The sequence below is a fragment of the Doryrhamphus excisus genome, linkage group LG5 (genome assembly GCF_037039965.1).
Source record: "Doryrhamphus excisus strain RoL-2023G ecotype Guam linkage group LG5, RoL_Dexc_Guam_v1.1, whole genome shotgun sequence".
NCBI classification, from domain to species: Eukaryota; Metazoa; Chordata; class Actinopteri; order Syngnathiformes; family Syngnathidae; genus Doryrhamphus; species Doryrhamphus excisus.
Genome location: NC_136361.1, coordinates 12,796,239 through 12,816,037, shown reverse-complemented (window position 1 = coordinate 12,816,037; position 19,799 = coordinate 12,796,239). Strand labels below are relative to the sequence as shown.

General features: G+C 41.9%; 1 protein-coding gene and 2 non-coding genes across 4 annotated transcripts in view; 2 read left to right on the top strand and 1 right to left on the bottom strand.

Annotated features, from left to right (window-relative positions):
* Positions 1-19,799, top strand: part of bbs9 (Bardet-Biedl syndrome 9) — a 105,306-nt gene that overhangs the window by 76,502 nt on the left and 9,005 nt on the right. The gene's annotated exons all lie outside the window — the stretch shown is intronic.
* Positions 8,140-8,212, top strand: trnak-cuu (transfer RNA lysine (anticodon CUU)). Its single transcript has one exon. It is a non-coding gene; the product is annotated as a tRNA-Lys (tRNA).
* Positions 18,478-18,550, bottom strand: trnak-cuu (transfer RNA lysine (anticodon CUU)). The gene has a single exon. It is a non-coding gene; the product is annotated as a tRNA-Lys (tRNA).

The window sequence follows — 19,799 nt, the reverse complement described above, 5'->3', positions numbered from 1 at the left end:
ATACACGGTGCACATTAAAGATGCTAAAACCAATCTAATGTAGCTCAATAAATGCTAAGCTATCTCAACAAAACATCTACATTTTAGCTTTGTGTTAAAGTTCACAAAGCAAATGAGCATCCATCCATCCATTATCCTCACTAGGGTCACGGGGGTGCTGGAGCCTATCCCAGTTGTCTTTGGGTGAGAGGCGGGGTATATCCTGGACTGGTCGCCAGCCAATCACAGGGCACATATAGACAAACAACCATTCACACTCACATTCATACCTATGGACAATTTGGAGTCGCCAATTAACCTAGCATGTTTTTGGAATGTGGGAGGAAACCGGAGTATCCAGAGAAAACCCACGCACTCACAAGGAGAACATGCAAACTCCACACAGGAATCAAACCCAGGTCTCCTAGCTGTGTGGCCTGCTCGCTAAACAATGATCCACCATGCAGCCTGCAAATGAGTGTAATAGCTACAACAGGGGTCTCAAACACGCGGCCTGCTCGCCAAATGTGGCCCACAGGACACTAGTTTGAGGCCCCCGCCTTGATATGAAAGTTTAATGTTAGTGCGGCCCACGCAAGTTTGATATGGATGCTGTATGGTATCATGTACCCAGAAAAAATTATTATGTTTGATTAATGTTCATGTTAAAGGTTAAATAACTGTTAATAGTTATCCTCCCTATCCGTGTGGAAGTGGTAAGTTTTTGGCTTTTTTAAGTTTAAAGGAAATAATTTGGAGGCTACCGTTTAGGTCGCTAGATCTCTAGTTTGTGAGTTAGCATGTGTCTCAAGACCCTGCAGTTGCGCAATATGTTGTAAATAAAAACAGTATAAATGTGACTATAGTCGTGTTTTGTTTTATTATTATTAATATTATATTTATTTATTACTGATTGATTGATTTTCTTTATTCTTGATTTGTTTATTTATTTTTCATCTTATTTTGTGCAGAAAAATAAAAATTAAGATATTTGAGAACAGTGGAATTTTTTATCAGAGTTTTTATTGTAGAAAATCGGAACCAAAGCACTGAAAAAGTTTGTATATTTTTCTGTTTTTAATAAATGCGTTTTTTTGGGGGGGGGGGGGGGGGGGGCGGTTGAAAACCTGATGTGGCCCAGTCTCACCCAGGCCCTAGCTCCAGTGGCCCCCAAGTAAATTGAGTTTGAGACCCCTGATCTACAATATTAACCCAGGCCACCCTTTGGACACCTCCCCACATATAAAGAAGTGTGTGCAGGGTGTGTGTTTTCCTGTGGACGTCTATGTATTCAAGAAACAGTTTATCCGGTGAAACTGGTCTGAGAACACATCGTCGCGTGTCGCTAGTTGTGAGAAGATTTACGACTGTCGTGAATCATCGCTAATCACACGTGTGTATGGCCACCATAGAGCGTGTGGTCATCCATGACACGCTTGTGTCCACCACCTCTGCTCTGATGTACAGAACTATTTAGGGATTATGTATAATTAGTCTAGTAGTTTCAAAGTTTACCGATTAGATTTTTATGTAAATGTTACATGTTTTGACTGGTAACTTGTGTGTGCACCCCTGCAATGTCCATAAATATATTATAGTAGGACGTATATCTTTGGGACTTGGTCATTTTAAAAGTTGCTTTCAGGCTGAAAAAGTGTGAGCACTCCTGGGCTAAAATGTTAATAACGGGGTATATTCCAGTCTATCTGAATCAGATCTTAATCAGAGCTCAGGGCTGACTGCATGTGCATGAATAAGGACTTTGGGGAACGGAGGGAACTGGAGACCTCGTAAAGAGCCGCCCCCTCCCCACATGCAGAAACCATGCTGTGCATACGGGCTAGCGATACGTGGGGGGCCCAGTTTTGCACAAAGGATGCGCATTGCAGACGTGAGGCATCGAGTAGAAACGAGTAATCTGAGAATTAAATTAAATGGCAGAATTCACCTACTCATCTGTCAGTCTCTGGTGGTGTAATGGTACAGCTGCCGCCTCACAATGCAGAGGGTGAGGGTTTAATTGCAGACTCACACCTTTTTTCTCTGCTTCTGTTAATTTGTTATTTTGCACTAAAAATATTCTTAATAATAATATAGTATTACACTCTGGTTTCGGCGGCACGGCGGTCGAGTGGTTAGCGCGCAGACCTCACAGCTAGAAGACCAGGGTTCAATTGCACCCTTGGCCATCTCTGTGTGGTGTTTGCATGTTCTCCCCGTGCATGCGTGGGTTTTCTCCGGGTACTCCGGTTTCCTCCCACATTCCAAAAACATGCTAGGTTAATTGGTGACTCCAAATTGTACCATAGGTATGAATGTGAGTGTGAATGGTTGTTTGTCTATATGTGCTTGTGACCAGTCCAGGGTGTACCTCGCCTCTCGCCCGAAGACAGCTGGGATAGGCTCCAGCACCCCCCGCGACCCTCGTGAGGAAAAAGTGGTAGAAAATGAATGAATGAATGAATGAACACTCCGGTTTCCTCCCACATTCCAAGGAACGTGCAGGTTAATGGTGACAGTAAATTGTCCATGGGTATGAATGTGAGCGTGTATGATTGTTTATCTATATGAGCCCTGCGATTGGCCAGTCCCCGCCACTCACCCAAAGTCAGCTGGAATAGGCTCCAGCATACCCCAACGAACCTCACAAGGATAAGTGGCTGGAATGAATGCATGCAGTATTACTCTCAAACACCAAACCATATCATCCAAGAAGATGCTTTTAAAATGTTTATAAATAACGCCACACTAAAAAAAAACAACAATGGCCATCGGGAATGATTGATATGTTGGAATATGAAGTTGTTTACTGTCGTGTGGCTTCCAAGATGTTTCCTGATGGGGCAGAGCAGACGTTGTTTGCTTTTCGGGACACACAGATGCCATGTTGGTTCTTGCTGTTGTGGAAGTGGTGCAGACAGTTTTTTTTCAAATGACTGAGTGGAGATAGCTGAGCTATAATTACGCCGCGTATGCGGTTCTTTGTCAAATCACCCAACTCCACATTCCTACTAAGTGTATTTTTACGGCTGCACCGCACAAGCGCATTTTAATGCTGCAAGGGCTTTGTCGCATTTTAGTGCAGGATGCTCTCTGTCCAACACGTTGATCTCAGGGCAAACACACACATTCCTGCATCATCTTCATTTTTTAAGTATTGTCATGGTATTTGGACATTGTTATGAGATATTCATATAAATGCTGTATGTGTGTGTGTGTATCGACAGATAGTAATTAACTGGGAAGATCCCATTGGGACCAGTAACTCCATCTCCATCAATCACATTGCAACCACTGGAATGTCTACAGGGAACTGGCATGCGAACACTTTGCTTGCTCAGGAAAGTGAAGTGAGCTCAGGTTGTGTTGGATTGTGTAACAACGCAACCAAACATCATCACAGCCGTATTCATTCATTCATTCATTTTCTACCGCTTTTTCCTCACGAGAGTCGCGGGAGCCTATCCCAGCTGTCTATGGGCGAGAGGCAGGGTACACCCTGGACTGGTCGCCAGCCAATCACAGGGCACATATAGACAAACAACCATTCACACTCACATTCATACCTATGGACAATTTGGAGTCGCTAATTAACCTAGCATGTTTTTGGAATGTAGGAGGAAACCGGAGTACCCGGAGAAAACCCACGCATGCACGGGGAGAACATGCAAACCCCACACAGAGATGGCCGAGGGTGGAATTGAACCCTGGTCCCCTAGCTGTGAGGTCTGCGCGCTAACCACTAGACCGCCGTGCCGCCCCACAGCCGTATTACTGCAGTTAAATAGAGAAACTACATAAGACCATCTCTAGGTGAACAGGAATGAAAACCGTGTTGTTTTAGGGCCTGGACTTGAGGCTCAAGTCGGACTTTGAGTTTGTGAATATTTACAGTACAGTTCTTCTTCTAGTGGATTCTCCCCGATTCTTGTAGTATGGTAAGGTGAGGACAGGGACAAAGTGTCCCTGTGGCGTCTGGCGTTCTTACCAGGCATACGCAGGTGATGCAGGGGTTGTCAGTGATGTTTGGGATGTGCAGGACCTCACCTTCGTTCTCACAGCTGGCCTCTGTACCTGGAAACACATGACCTCATCACATGACGCAGTCCTGTAAACCGTACAGTCATCAAAAAAAGTCATTTAAAAAAATCCTTCACGCCTCATTGACTGTCCTTGCAGTGTTCACAGGAGCCGGGGCTGTCTAAAGTGCAGCCCGGGGGCCAGTTCCAGCCCATAGCTTGATTTTTATTGGCCCAAATGCCTCATGAAACATTATGATGGTTATGAATGATTAGGGCTACATTGAAAAGGCAAAAAGTTACATGTAGTGAATGTTTAAATTACGCTCTATCACTCTCATTAAAATAAATATGTTTATTAAAATTCATATGTTATATATATTAATTTTAATAAACATTCATTCATTCATTCATTCATTTTCTACCGCTTTTCCTCACGAGGGTCGCGGGGGTGCTGAAGCCTATCCCAGCTGTCATAGGGCGAGAGGCGAGGTACACCCTGGACTGGTTGCCAGCCAATCACAGGGCACATATAGACCATTCACACTCACATTCATACTTATGGACAATTTGGAGTCGCCAATTAACCTAGCATGTTTTTGGAATGTAGGAGGAAACAGGAGTACCCGGAGAAAACCCACGCATGCACGGGGAGAACATGCAAACCCCACACAGAGATGGCCGAGGGTGGAATTGAACCCTGGTCCCCTAGCTGTGAGGTCTGCGCGCTAACCACTAGACCGCCGTGCCGCCCCACAGCCGTATTACTGCAGTTAAATAGAGAAACTACATAAGACCATCTCTAGGTGAACAGGAATGAAAACCGTGTTGTTTTAGGGCCTGGACTTGAGGCTCAAGTCGGACTTTGAGTTTGTGAATATTTACAGTACAGTTCTTCTTCTAGTGGATTCTCCCCGATTCTTGTAGTATGGTAAGGTGAGGACAGGGACAAAGTGTCCCTGTGGCGTCTGCGCCCGTTCTGAATCGACTTGAACTTATTTATGGACTGACGGCATATCCTTTTAGTGTTGGAATACACTACATGTACTGATCACAGTCCACATATAGAACATTGCTTGCATTGTGCGTGTGTGCGTGGATATGAAGGGGTTAAAGCAGGAAAGTGCTGGAGCCAGAGACATTGACCCAGACATGAACTGCCTATGAGAACATGGCTACGCACACACACACACACAGCAAAAAACAGTGGCATCACGATTTGCCATTTATGTCTAATAATAATAAGTATATCAAATAAGTAACATTCACATGCTGGAAAAACGTGTTCTTGCTGTTATTTTAATAAGCTTATTTTTGACTTAATGACACAAACTAATGTTGAGAAATAAAAATGCAAAAAGTCTCACAGTGGGACCCAAACTACTTACTGGCATTTTGCCGATCAGATAGGGACTCATCGCCGCTTTAGCAGCACATTGGCCGTGAACGCGCTGCAATGGAGCGTATTTATCAGCAGCCATTAGCATGCTGTCTGTGTGTGTGTGTGTGTGTGTTGTCCATACACCGAGGTGGTAACGACTTATACACACTGACGCTGGTCCAAGAGTACAACATTTAAGCATCATTAAGTACTAAACAACATCAATTTAGTTGGCTAAAAGTAAATTACAGCCTGTGTTATTCAGACAGCATGATTTTGTACGGCGCTGCCAAAAGGCGAAGAGTTTACTTTGAAAACGTCAGCAAAAACATCAAGTCTACTCCCCCCTACCCTTCTCAATCACAGACCTAAGCTAATTCAAATGTCAATAAATCGGAAAACACACTAATTTCAGGCAATTTAGCCACATGAAAGCGTTGAAGGTTGTTTCTTGTTAAAGCCATCATTGGAACTTAAAGAGAGTTGCACTGTAAATACTAGGGAAAAAATCACATTTTTTGTAATTACTTAAAATTAGGGATGCGCAATATTTTTTTTTCAAGCCAATAATGGTTTAAATTTTTTTCATTTAACTGTAATTTTGTAACACCTGGAGGTAAGAGCGGCTCAAACAAAAATGGATTTGACCAACTCTACCTGCAGATTTGTCCTTGACATTACTATTAACAAAACATTTTAGAAAATAGCAACAGCAAACCATGGCTCCAACAGGTTCACTAGCTGACAAAACCGGTTGTTCGGCGACATAATTTCCATGATGAAATCACAATCGCTCTTTTCAAATGTTGTGGCAATAGGAACAAGCCCTGGGCATCGTAGCGATGCTGGAGTTTCAGGTGGCTTTGATGTGTTGGAGCTCGATGTTTTCTTCTCTCATCATGGAATGTGTGTGACGAAATCACACAGAAAAGGTGCGCTTGATTTGCTCACGCTAACCCACTTACAGTATAGTATGGGTAATCTCGCCTCAATGGAGCTTTTTATCGGTTATTGGGTTTATCTGTGTGATGTCATAAATCCTCATATCGGCCTGATAAATTACCTTTGCACCCCAGCAAAAAATGACCCCAAACACACCTCCAAGATGACCAAATAAATAGTCACACTAGGCCCAATTTGGACATTTTCACCTCAGGGTGCATTCACTTTTGTTGGCAGAGGTTTACATATTAATGCTTGTGTGCATTCTCATCTAAACAACCCCTTCCTTGTCCATACTCACACACCTTTTCTTTGCCGTTTATCCATATTTACCAACTCTCTCCATCGCCATCTTCATCACCACTCCTTCTCTCAATCCTCTGTCCCCATGGCAAGGTTTAACAAATAGTGTTGAACCTTTCGTGTCCACAACATCAAACTGTTATGTGTCATTATTACTGTTTCATCCAAGTGTCTGCTTCCACCTGCACCTCCTCTTCTCCCTTACAGTTGCTGAGTGTTACACATATTTGAGGTGTGTGCTGACTCCTCGGACTGTAATTGACATGATTAAAGCGCAGAGGAGGCTGTGGTTCCCATTTCCACTGAAAAACCGTAGCGTTACACTTGCTGAGAGCATTAGCAGTCAGGTGGAGACACACTCCTGAGAGTTACAAACATGCCAAATCACGGCGTGAGCACACTCGATATGAAACAGACACAGGGCGCGCCAAGCTGAGGTCATATCTGGTACTTACACTTCTTCTCTCAGTCGCTCAATAACTACACATACACACACATGTGAACACGTGTCTGCAGAGAGCTGTAAAGTGGGAGATGAATGTGTCGGCAAGGCGAGAAGAGACAGCTGATAAGCGAACATGTTGGTGAGGTCATCCCTTTCTGAGCTCATTTTTAGCGTATTTCACTTCAAGCTCTTGGCCCGTGCAGCTGTGTTTGCGCACGTGTGTGTGTGTGTTTGTGTGTGTCATCAACTTTTGCCGTAAAAACCGATGCTTCAGTCATTGAGAATGAAGGACAGTCCAGCAAAAGTTGCACGAAAATGCTTGTTGAAAATGGATTTTGGACATGGATTTTGTAAACCTTCACAAATGCAACCCAACAGCTCTGCCACTGCACACGCCCGAGGTTCAAAGCAGGGTTCACTGAATGAGAGTCGAATGAGCTCACCGAGCTAAAAGCCTGAGATATCAACGCGATATCCAGAGCAACTATTAAGACGCCAGGGAGTGAGATTTTACAGATGTGATTTTGCACAGCTGCACCAGCAGGCATCCGGTACCACAAACACAATGTTGACAATAGGGGTGCGCCGATCAGGTTTTTAGGCCCTGAGTCGGCCGATATCTATCACATAAATTAAGTGCAAATTTTTGTATTTATTATTGGCTATATCAGGGGTCACCAGCATTTTTTCTTGTAAGAGCTACTTTTACAAAATGAAACTAGTCATGTTTGTAACACTTATTTTCATAGCTTATTTCAACCCAAACAAAGCAAATATACTTGTTTTACCCAAGCGTTAACAAAATGCTGGTATCCATAAGTCATATTTTGGATTTCACAATGCATTTTCTTGTAGTCTTCCTCTCTTGGAAATTATCAATTACTAACGTGATCGGGGGGTGCTGTCTGGTGCCCCAAATGTCACAGGGTGCAAAATTTGTATCAATGTCACAGAGACAGGAAGTCCCTCACAGCAGACCTGCTAGTTTTGGCCTTGTGAGAAGAAAGTGGGTCGCTGTTGGCTGGTTGCTGAAGTGGTTGTGAAGATGAACGGCATTAGCCATAGTGCAAGCCCGGCTAGCTCAGTCGGTAGAGCATGAGACTCTTAATCTCAGGGTCGTGGGTTTGAGCCCCACGTTGGGCGCTGGACTTTTGGGGTAAACAGCAACTTTAGAGTAATTAATATCTTTTGAATAATTAGTATCTGCCTTCCGTGGAGCCCAAACACAGTAGTGCGCTATAGGAGAGTGCGTGCAGATGTCCTTAAAGACGCTTTATTTTCATATAGTATCATGTGTGTTTTGTGCAATGTAAGTTGCATTGAGACTGCAGAGTGTGAGGAACTAGAAGAACTAAAACGCCATGGTGATCGGACCCCATCATGTCCTGTCATGAACTTCTTCCAAAAAACAAACACGAAGGTTCTGGCCCACTTGCAGGAAGGAAGGAAGTGTAACAGTGAAGAGAACAGGAAATAATCTGTCTGAAAGAGTGAGAAAACACACACACGGTCGTCTTCGCCAAGCGTGTGAACGCCGTGCTGGAGCAGGCGCCGCATGAAGGAGTCCTGCGAGAAATGAAGCACGAATCCGCCTGCTTCTTGTGTGTTGTTTGAGCAGCTGCTTTCTATTCTGGCAAAACACCTAACTCCAAGAACATCCATTTTCATTCGCATTATCTTATTACAAATAATACTATTAATGATGAATGTGTGATGTACAAATTTAGAGACAAGTACATTAAGGTGTAATTATCATCAAATAACTTTTTATTATTATTACTAACTATGTACATTAACGTCCCGGTCTCTATTTTCATGGCGCAGCGCAAGGTGGCGCAGGGCAAGGTGGCGCAGCGCAAGGTGGTGCAGCACAAGGTGGCGCAGGGCAAGTGGGTGGAGCAAGGCAAGTTGGCGCAGCGCAAGGTGGTGGCGCAGAGCAAGGTGGCGCAGGGCAAGTTGGTGCAGGGCAAGGTGGCGCAGCGCAAGGTGGGACAGCGCAAGTTGGCGCAGCGCAAGGTGGCGCAGCGCAAGGTGGCGCAGCGCAAGGTGGTGCAGCACAAGGTGGCGCAGGGCAAGGTGGTGCAGGGCAAGTTGGCGCAGTGCAAGTTGGCGCAGCGCAAGGTGGCGCAGGGCAAGTTGGCGCAGGGCAAGGTGGCGCAGCGCAAGGTGGCGCAGGGCAAGTTGGCGCAGGGCAAGGTGGCGCAGGGCAAGTCGGCGCAGCGCAAGTCGGTGCAGCGCAAGTTGGCACAGCGCTAGGTGGCGCAGGGCAAGGTGGCGCAGCGCAAGGTGGCAAAGCGCAAGGTGGCGCAGGGCAAGTTGGCGCAGCGCACAGTGGCACAAGGCAAGGTGGCGCAGCGCACGGTGGCACAAGGCAAGGTGGCGCAGCGCAAGATAGCGCAGCATGGCGTACCCCATGCAGTGGTAGTTGCCCACCTGGGAATGACATTTCCTCATTACAAGAACGCGAGATACATTCAGTAACTCTTGTAACTCTTAATTCAGATGTACAATTTGCTACATTTAAGTGTGCTGGAAAATACACTGAAAGCAAGTATGTTTACCTTTAACTACAAGTCGTCTTTGAAAGGAACCCCTCATTGTTCATAATAACATAATAAAGTGTGATTCAAATGTTCTACTACTATTAAAGATACTAATGTTAGACAAGTAGATTTGTAGACTTGTGTGGTACCTCTTAGCTTGATTGACACATTCAGTTATATACAAATATATATAATCCTGTCCTATCATTTATCTTTCTGTTCAATAAATGCAGAAAAACAAGAAACGTAGTTACCCTAAATATAATATGTAAATCAGTGTAGTATTGTGCCGTGTTACATTATGTTCTATTTAAATCTTATTTTTATTTAGACTTCCGATAAAAGTAAAGTGCTCAAAGGTTGTTTCAAATAAACGTTAAAGACAAAAGGGGAAAAGTCCATCAATTGATGTGTGTTTTTGGACCTTCGGGGCGACATGTGAAGAAAACGTACACATATTTTTTACAAGTAACAATGTAATCTGATAGCATGACAAGACTTTTAACCATTTATTGTTTACCAGAAGAAAAACCCTAAAAGCAGCATGTTAAACACAATAGCTAACATGTTACAGATGTGTGTGTGTGGTCACAGGGCGGCGAGTCTGTTAGATTTATGGCATGTGGGATAAAACAGTTGTATGTTAGATAAATAAGTAATGCAGTGTGTATGTGTCTCGCCCACTCTCTCTCTCTGCAGGACACACTGCTCTCTTTGTTTCGTTCAGCCCTAGCAAACACACACACACACACACACACATACTTCATTGGATTTTCATTCTAGCTGTCGTAGCTCCTTTGAAATAGAGTGGGTATTAATTGTGCCGTTTGGCCCACACGCGTACCCACTGACTTAAGCGGCAGCATCCTTTCACACGAGCCCTGGACAAACAAACTTAAAGCAGCAGCTCATAAATAAGCGGCGCTGCCAAGGTGTGAATACTCCAGTGTATTTTGTGCCTGGCCAACATGTTCTTGTGTTCTGGCCTGCGACGTCTTACCAGGATTAGCCTGGAATGTACACACTTCCTCTCGCCGTCTACCGATCCTCCGCCTCAGGAGCATGCTTTTAATGACATGTCATTTGAAGAATGACATGTCAATGACATGAAGAATGAACCTTTTTCTGTTTGTGATAATGAACATGGCTGATTGGCATCAAACTTGATCTCCTTGCATTTAGTCGCTCGTGAAAAAACTATAATGTAATGCATCTCTACTTCCCTTTCCTAGTCCTGTGCCAAAAGCTGAAATGAAGTATAAACAGTAGTACCGGAATCTAAAGAGGTCAAAATAAGTTCATTCAAATGTACGCTGTGACTCATTTGGTGCACGTCTATACTTAGACTACAAAGAAGCTGGCAGATATTCATTCATTAATTCATTCATTTTCTACCACTTTTCCTCACAAGGGTCGCGGGGGTGCTGGAGCCTATCCCAGCTGTCTTCGGGCGAGAGGCGGGGTACACCCTGGACTGGTCACCAGCCAATCACAGGGCACATATAGACAAACAACCATTCACACTCACATTCATACCTATGGACAATTTGGAGTCACCAATTAACCTAGTATGTTTTTGGAATGTGGGAGGAAACCGGAGTACCCGGAGAAAACCCACGCATGCACAGGGAGAACATGCAAACTCCACACAGAGATGGCCGAGGGTGGAATTGAACCCTGGTCTCCTAGCTGTGAGGTGTGCTGGCAGATATTTTATGGGGAAATCCAAATGTTGGTGATAATGGAATAAGAATAAGCTGTTAGTTTAAGCTGTTTATTTTACTTACAGTTCAGGTTGGAACAGTAGATGGTGCATTCAATCGTAGCTGGCATTAAACATTCAAAAACTGGGATTTCTTATTAATAGTTACAGTATTTTAATAACATAACATTTACTGTACTGTACTGTATTAACAGCACTACACTGTCAAAGTTCACATACTCTGGAACTAAGTATACATTGTACACAGTGTACTTATGGTCATCCCAACAATGCTCGCTCCAAGAAGGCTTTTCAAAAATGAATGAATGAATAAATGGTTGCTGTTTTGTGATTGGCTATGGTCTATTATTAGTCAAACAATATGTATATTTAAGATGAGAATATTTTATATATTGTTGTCCTAAATTAAGTATTCTCATGCATAATAATGGCTAAATGAACTAAAATACAATATAAGGTAAAGACGTTGATGAAATGTTCTATTCTAAACTGGTTAGTAATAACACACAGGCTGGACTTGATCACTGGATGAAGAAGGTTTTATTGAAGGCTGTGGCTATAATTCATTTGAAGCTCTTGAATTTTGAATTGCTTTTTGCAACACACACAAGCATTAATTTTATTTATGCCTTGACATATTTTCTCTGATTATGTCTACTATATTGGGTAATACGGGTGTAATAATGACTATAGGGGTGTTATTTCATGTTTAGAGGACTCTAATAATAGTAAAAACTGCATTTACAATGCCATAAACAGGTTTTCATCCTCTAACAAGAATACATATTTGATTTCTAAATAAGGAATTCACTTATGAAGGTTGGGTCCGGAACCATTTAATCGTGATAAACGAGGGATAGATATATGTTTTACATGGAGAAAACAATGTGAATTGATTCAAAATCACGAATGGACCAAACCTCTTTTTGATGTGTATTTCCCATACATCATGGTGAGATAGAATTCACTAGTGTTTCTCATCTTCTTTAGCAAATTGCCAGAAAATGCAGAGTTTGTTTAGCAGTTGCACGCAATAAAAAATGCAGTAACAGTGAATCAGCAATGTGTATACTTTGCTTGAGCACTCTATTTCGCTGAACGATACATTCATCCATTTTCTATACCGCTTATCCTCACAAGGGTTGCGGACATGCTGGAGCCTGCAGGGTACACCCCGGACTGGTCGCCAGCCAAACACAGGGCACATATAGACAAACAACCAGTACAGAGCAAATGACTAGCAATACTATACGAAATCTGAGACACAATTTGGGTGAAAATGCATGCCATGCTTTAGTAATGCAACGTAGTAGATGAAGTCAACAAAGGTGTTGTTTTCTAAAACTTCAAAGTAGAATTTCAATTTCCACTGAAACCTCCAACCATGCAAAAAACTTATTTTGAGCTGTGATGGTTGCAAAGTATGCAGTGTGTGTCTCATAATTCACTGCAGCAAATGTAAAAGTCAGTCTGCCTCTAATCATCTGCAGCATGATAATTACCAGCATCCCAAGTACATTTATCACCAAGCAGACTTCATTTCCAGCATTAGCAAAATTACACTGACTTCCTTTCCAGTCAGAGGCCCATCCAAGCGAGTCCTTGTCAGCCTCGATATGCAATAAAGACAGCATTCAGCAAAGACTCGCTGATCCCTCACACACCAGAGGAAATGCCTTCACATTCATTATCTGCGTTTTTATGCCTCTTATTTATCCATGTGATATTTTGCTGAAAACCCGTCTTCCCTCTCAGCGGCAGCAACAATCCACCCTCATAGGCCAGGTCCTTGCAAAGACAGATGTATTCTCAATGCACATTTTTCCCCAAATATCTCCATCCCCATAAAAGCACATTCACCGGCTGTCATGTTCATTTTGTACAATCAGAAGCCAGAAAAAGCTACCACAATTGACTTGCTTGTGCATTATAATGCATCTGTTCAGAAATATTGTTATATATTAGGTCTGTACTGACATTTACAATGTATAATGACATGACAAGGGCCATCCTACCCACCCACAGTCCACTGTGGGAATCCTCTGTGCTCATTTTCTTTGGTAATGGTAATGGTAATGGTTTTATTTCATGTGAACATGCATCAGAATACAATTGAGTGCATCACATGATCAGTTCCCAGTTCCACATGTCCAAAAGGAGTAGGAAGAAGCAAATCTTATTAAATCCTACCCCTCCATCTGGTACTTTTACAATCAGTAACTGTTACATTTGTTCACTTCCTGCTTTCCATAATACAGTTTAAGGTTTTGTTTGTTTTTTTTTAATTTTTTAAATTTTGTAATTTTTTGTCCCGTACCGAAGTACGAGGTGATATGACTATCCAATGACATAATGGGTACCATAGTAAGTGTCAATATAGTGATATATATAACACATCATGACTCTTCATCCTTGTATTTAGCAAACATCAACTGCTTGTATTGTTTCTTGAATTGGCTCATCGTTGTGCATTGTTTGAGTTCTTTACTCAATCCATTCCATAGTTTGATTCCACATACTGAAATGCTATGGCTTTTTAACGTAGTCCTATCATATAAGTGTTTCAAATGTAGTTCTTCTCTGAGATCATATTTCTCCTCTCTTGTAGAGAAGTATTGGATGACATTTTTAGCTAATTGGTTATTTTTAGCCTTATGAATTATTTTAGCTGTTTGAAGATGAACTATATCAGTGAGTTTAAGTATTTGTGATTTTAGAAATAAGGAGTTAGTATGTTCTCTGTAGGCGGCATTATGAATTATCCTTACTGACCTTTTTTGCAGTACATTTAGCGAGTGAAGATTGCTTTTATAGTTATTACCCCATATTTCCACACAATAAGTAAGATATGGTAGAACCACAGAGCAATAAAGAGTGTGAAGTGATTTCTGATTGAGAACAAATTTAGCTTTGTTCAATATTGAAATATTTCTGGCCACCTTATGTTGTATATTTGGAATATGAGGCTTCCAGCTCATATTTTCATCTATTATGATCCCCAGAAATTTATTTTCGTTCACCCTTTCAATGTCCACACCGTCTATTTGTATTTGTTGGCACGTGTCCTTTCTACTGTTACCAAACAGCATTATTTTAGTTTTACTTAGGTTCAAGGACAATCTATTATCATCAAACCATCTTTTTAGTGTGACCATTTCTTCTCTGACCTTTCTAATGATTTCGTCTGTACTGCCTCCAAAACAAAAAGCAGTGGTATCATCCGCAAATAATACCAGCTTTAAGTCTTTTGTAACTTTGGAGATATCATTGATGTACAAGTTGAACGGTTTTGGCCCCAGTATTGACCCCTGGGGAACGCCGCACGTAATATATGAACTTGCAGATGTGTATTCTCCTAGCTTTACGTATTGCTTCCTGTCAGCTAAGTAGCTTTTGACCCAGTTCAGAACTAACCCTCTTATTCAGTACCTTTCTAATTTTATTATTTGGATGTCATGATTGATTGTATCAAAGGCTTTTGTCAGATCCATGAATACTGCGGCTGCACACTTCCTATGATTTATAGCGTTAGTGATTTCCTCTGTAATTTTAATCAGTGGCATGGAGGTCGAAATGTTAGCTCTTTTGTTAAATAAGGTTTAAACACATTAGAAATGTTGCACATTTCTTATGACACATGACAAAAAGCATCATGTTTGCCTGTGGATTAAATGACATAACACACTTGAAAATATGCCTTGTTAAAATACTATAAATGTGTGTGTGTGTGTGTGTGTGTGTGAGAGAGAGAGAGAGAGCTTGCGTGTGTGTATGTGGTCCTACACTGTATAAGCAGAGTTTTTCTCCCATGACCACCTCTTCTACCTGGAGACTTCTCTGTCTCGGACCCCTCTGTGCGTCTGTGTTTGTGTCTTTCTGCCTGGGCTTCTCTTTCCCAATCGGACCATGTCAGTGTCTTGACGGGACTTTCCTCAAAAACTACATCATTTCACCCCCCTTCGTCTTCATTGTTATTCCGCCAGCAGCAATAGACACTTTCACACTGAGTGTAGGAGTGTGCTTTTACTTGTTTGACATGATTGTGTCAACCCTATCCCTTCATTGTGTGTCGTTTCTATACAACACAAGAGCAGTGTGACATAAAGACCTTTATTGTTGTTCTGGTGCATTACATAGGAATGGACTATTATACCTCTGCTATCAAAAAGCCATCAACGTCTTGTTCAAAGCAGAGGGTCTCAGGCTTGATGGGTTGTGTGTCCGGAAGTTCATGTTTAATGAGATTGTTTACCTGTAACCACAGCGTGTGTGTATGTTTAGATGTAACACTGGAATGGAATATTTTCCCTCTGCTGTCAACCAGCAGAAAGAAAATATCCCATTCCTAATGGTGTTACATTTAAATACACATACACACCATGGTAAATGATAAACAATGTCATTAAACACACCACATTGTGTGTGTGTTTAAATGTAGCATTGGAATGGAATATTTTCCCTCTGCTGTCAACCAGCAGAAAGAAAATATCCCATTCCTAACGGTGTTACATTTAAATACACACACACACCATGGTAACCAATAAACAATGTCATAAAACGTGGACTTTTTGGCACACAACCCATTAAGCCGGAGACCCACACACACTGATTGTACTGTGTGTGGTGTAGTATTCGTATCACACACGTATACGCACATGACTGTCCATCCATCACTTCTGCCATGAATACGCCCTTTAGAGTCACTATGAGGGCAACAGCAGAGGAACAGTTCCTGCTACCAGTTAGCTAGTGTGATAGTCAACATGTTACATGACACTATATCAGTCAAAGGTCTCCTGGTGTTGGAGCTGTTGGAGTTCTTTAACCCCAAACTCCTCCAAGTATGTCGTGATGGATCTTGCTTTGTGCACTGGTAACAGAAAGACTCTAGACAGCCCAACCTCTCATTGATTCATTGATTCATTCATAAGAGCTGTGCCCATGCAGTGTACTTCCTTATGGGGTCTTATGAACGTGTGTTTGCTCTCGCATTCTTGGATGCATACTTGAAGTAAATCTCTTTACATGCAGGTGAATGCATGCTCCCAGACGGCTGTGTGAGCTGTTTTCATTGAAGTGTGTGCATGTGTGTGTGTGTGTGTGTGTGTGGAATGCAGAATGCCAACAGATGTTTGATTTACGACTTAAACACTGTCAAGCTTCAGGAGTGCTGAGGAGATAAATTGTGTAGCCTTTTTGAGATCTCATTTAACACACACACACCTTGCTTCATGAATTAACTTTAAATGTTTAAACACTGTCAGTGGTGTTTTAGTCAAGGTTGAAACGTGCATAGCATGTCTGTGTGTGTGGTTGCAGTCACACCTGTGATACAAATACAAATACAAATACAAATGGCGTGATGAGCATGTCTGAGAGTCAGATTGTAAAATCTTGATTTAACCTTTTTAACCTTCCTATCAGCTTCTCGAACTGCCTCATGTTTCGGTGACGTCATGGAAACTAGTTACCTTCTGCTGTAACAAAGCAGGCCCGGCTAGCTCAGTCGGTAGAGCATGAGACTCTTAATCTCAGGGTCGTGGGTTCGAAGATTTTGGGGGTGAACAGCAACTTTAGAGTAATTCATATATCTTGAATAATTAGTATCTGACTTCCGTGGAGTCCAAACACAGTGCGCTATAGGAGAGTGCGTGCAGATGTCCTTAAAGATGCTTTATTTTCATATGGTATCATGTGTGTTTTCATTTGTATGCATGTTTGTTCGGTAGATTATTTCTTCATCTTCAATTTTGTATTGGATTTACATATATTGAGTGTTCATTGCTGGAGCTGGGGAAGAAGATATAAAGATATATGGAAGATTCATTATTTGAATACCCTGTGATTGGCTGGCGAACAGTCCAGGGCAGGGGGGGGCAAACTTTTTGACTCGCGGGCCGCATTGATATGACAAAATTTACGGGGGGGGGGGGCAGACTATATATTTTACACGTAACAGATACAATAACAGTATCATTGTATCTGTAAAATTGTCATGCAATCTGCTATTATTATTTATTATTTTATATTTATATTTAAATATTTTAAAAATAATAAAATATTATAATAATTACAATAAAATTAAAATAATAATTATTATATTATTATTATGTAAAATATGCAAATATAACAATAATATCATATATAATTAATATAATAATTAGCATTAATATAATAATTAGCATTAATGTAATAATAATAATAATAATAATAATAATAATAATTATTATTATTATTATTATTATTATTATTATTATTATTATTATTATTATTATTATAAATATTATTATTATTATTATGTGCTTGTGTCCCTTTTTTCAGGAGCACTTTGTAAACAACAGACCATGTCAAAAAACGAAATTGATAAAACCATCAAAAGGTTGGCTCAGGCCATGATGCCAGGTTGTATGTTGAGTTTAAATGAAATACTTTGGAAAGATTGGGCGGGCCGTATTCAAACACTTGGCGGGCCGGATGTGGCCCCCGGGCCGTAGTTTGCCCACCCCTGGTCCAGGGTGTACCCCGCCTCTCGCCCGAAGACAGCTGGGATAGGCTCCAGCACACCCACGACCCTTGCGAGGATAAGCGTAGAAGCGCAGCTTTTTCTCATAGTCACAGTGAGGACTTTCTTTCAAAGGTTAGAATGAGTTCCAGATAAAACAATTAATACATGTTGTGACATAATCTCACCAACTTTATCACCTTTTAATGTTGTCTCTGTATATTATATATATGTGTGTGTATGTCTGTGTGTGTGTGTACACAGTGTGACTGCCTTGGCAGGCTGATTTCTGGACCTTTGGCAACACTTGACGTGTGAGCGAGTAAAGAGAGAGAAAAGTCTGTGAGTGAGTCCACTGTGCATGTTTACTGCCACCACTGTGTGCGTGTGTGTGTCTAGCCTGTCTCTATGGCAACATGCACGCCATCACCACAATGTTGTAACCAAAATTGAAGTGAAAGTAAGAAAGGGTGAAGGTGCTGCAAGTCAGTATAGTCGGGACTGTAGCGACTTTGTGTTGCATGAATATTGACATGTATACATTGCGTTTGTATGGATATGGATTTAGTCTTTAATAAGTAGTTTGCGCAGTATATCATAAGGAATGTGTAGAAATGAAATGGAATCTTTAAGAAAGATGCGCCCAACGTGGGGCTCGAACCCACGACCCTGAGATTAAGAGTCTCATGCTCTACCGACTGAGCTAGCCGGGCCTTCTCCAACCAGGTCAGGATTACCACCAGCTCATCACCCCCTCCTGAATTATTAATACTGTACAAAAAGGCATAAGAATACTATTTATCACATACTACAGTATTAATTGGCCCTGTACCCTAGAAAGCGCCCATGAATGATACGGGAAAAGGCCGAAATGATACTGTGTCAAAGCCCAGGGCAGTGATACTGATAAAATATAGAGTTTAACCATGTCCAGTATCAGCCCCCGTAGCTGTCCACTCAGAGCGCGCTGCTCTGGTATCGTGCCTGTGAAACAACCAATCAGAGAACAGCGCACAAGCCTGAACACACAGCGTTTGTTTTGCTGCCGTCTGTGCTAAATATTTTTGCAATTATTGTGTTTACACTGTTTAGATATAATACATGTAATAAAATGAACATTTTCTGGAAACAAAATGGTATTTTCATTAAATAGTACATGATAATAAGCTCATGATTAAATAGTATGTGATAATAAGATCATGGCATGGTTTGTCTGGTTTGCCAGGGCCTATAAGTATCATTCATTCATTTTCTACCGCTTTTCCTCACGAGGGTCACGGGGGGTGCTGGAGCCTATCCCAGCTGTCTTCGGGCGAGAGGCGGGGTACACCCTGGACTGGTTGCCAGCCAATCACAGGGCACACCTATAAGTATCAATGCACACTAACTTTAGCATGTCCAGCTAAAGAGCATGACTCTGATTTTTTTCCGATTACATTTTAGACAGGATTCGTTTAATTTACAGTTGCTGACTTTAACATAATACATTGTGTGTGTCTGAGTGTGTGTGCTGCCACGCATTGCAGGGTATTATTTGTCTTTCTTTCTGCAACGTTGTGTGTGTGTGTGTGTGTGTGTGTGTGTGTGTGTGTGTGTGTGTGTGTGTGTGTGTGTGTGTGTGTGTGCATGCGCACATTTTTATAGTCTGATATAATATATCAACATTGTATGTACAGCTGCAAATGTGTGTGTGTGCGCGCGCGGTCGTTTAACCAATGTTGTAAACGTCCTCTCTGATGTGGCCGACTTTATTTAGACAGCGCTCAGAGCACACGAGGAAGCTGAACGAGGCGCGTGTGTGTCTCTGCACGTGTGTGTGTGTGTGTGTGCCTCACCAGATGCAAAACTTTATGCCATTCCATAACAATCAAAAATATTGGCACACCCCACTGTATATTTGTATTTGTCTGTATATTATGTGCATGTGTGCATGTGCATCCGTGCGTGCGTGCGTGCGTGTGT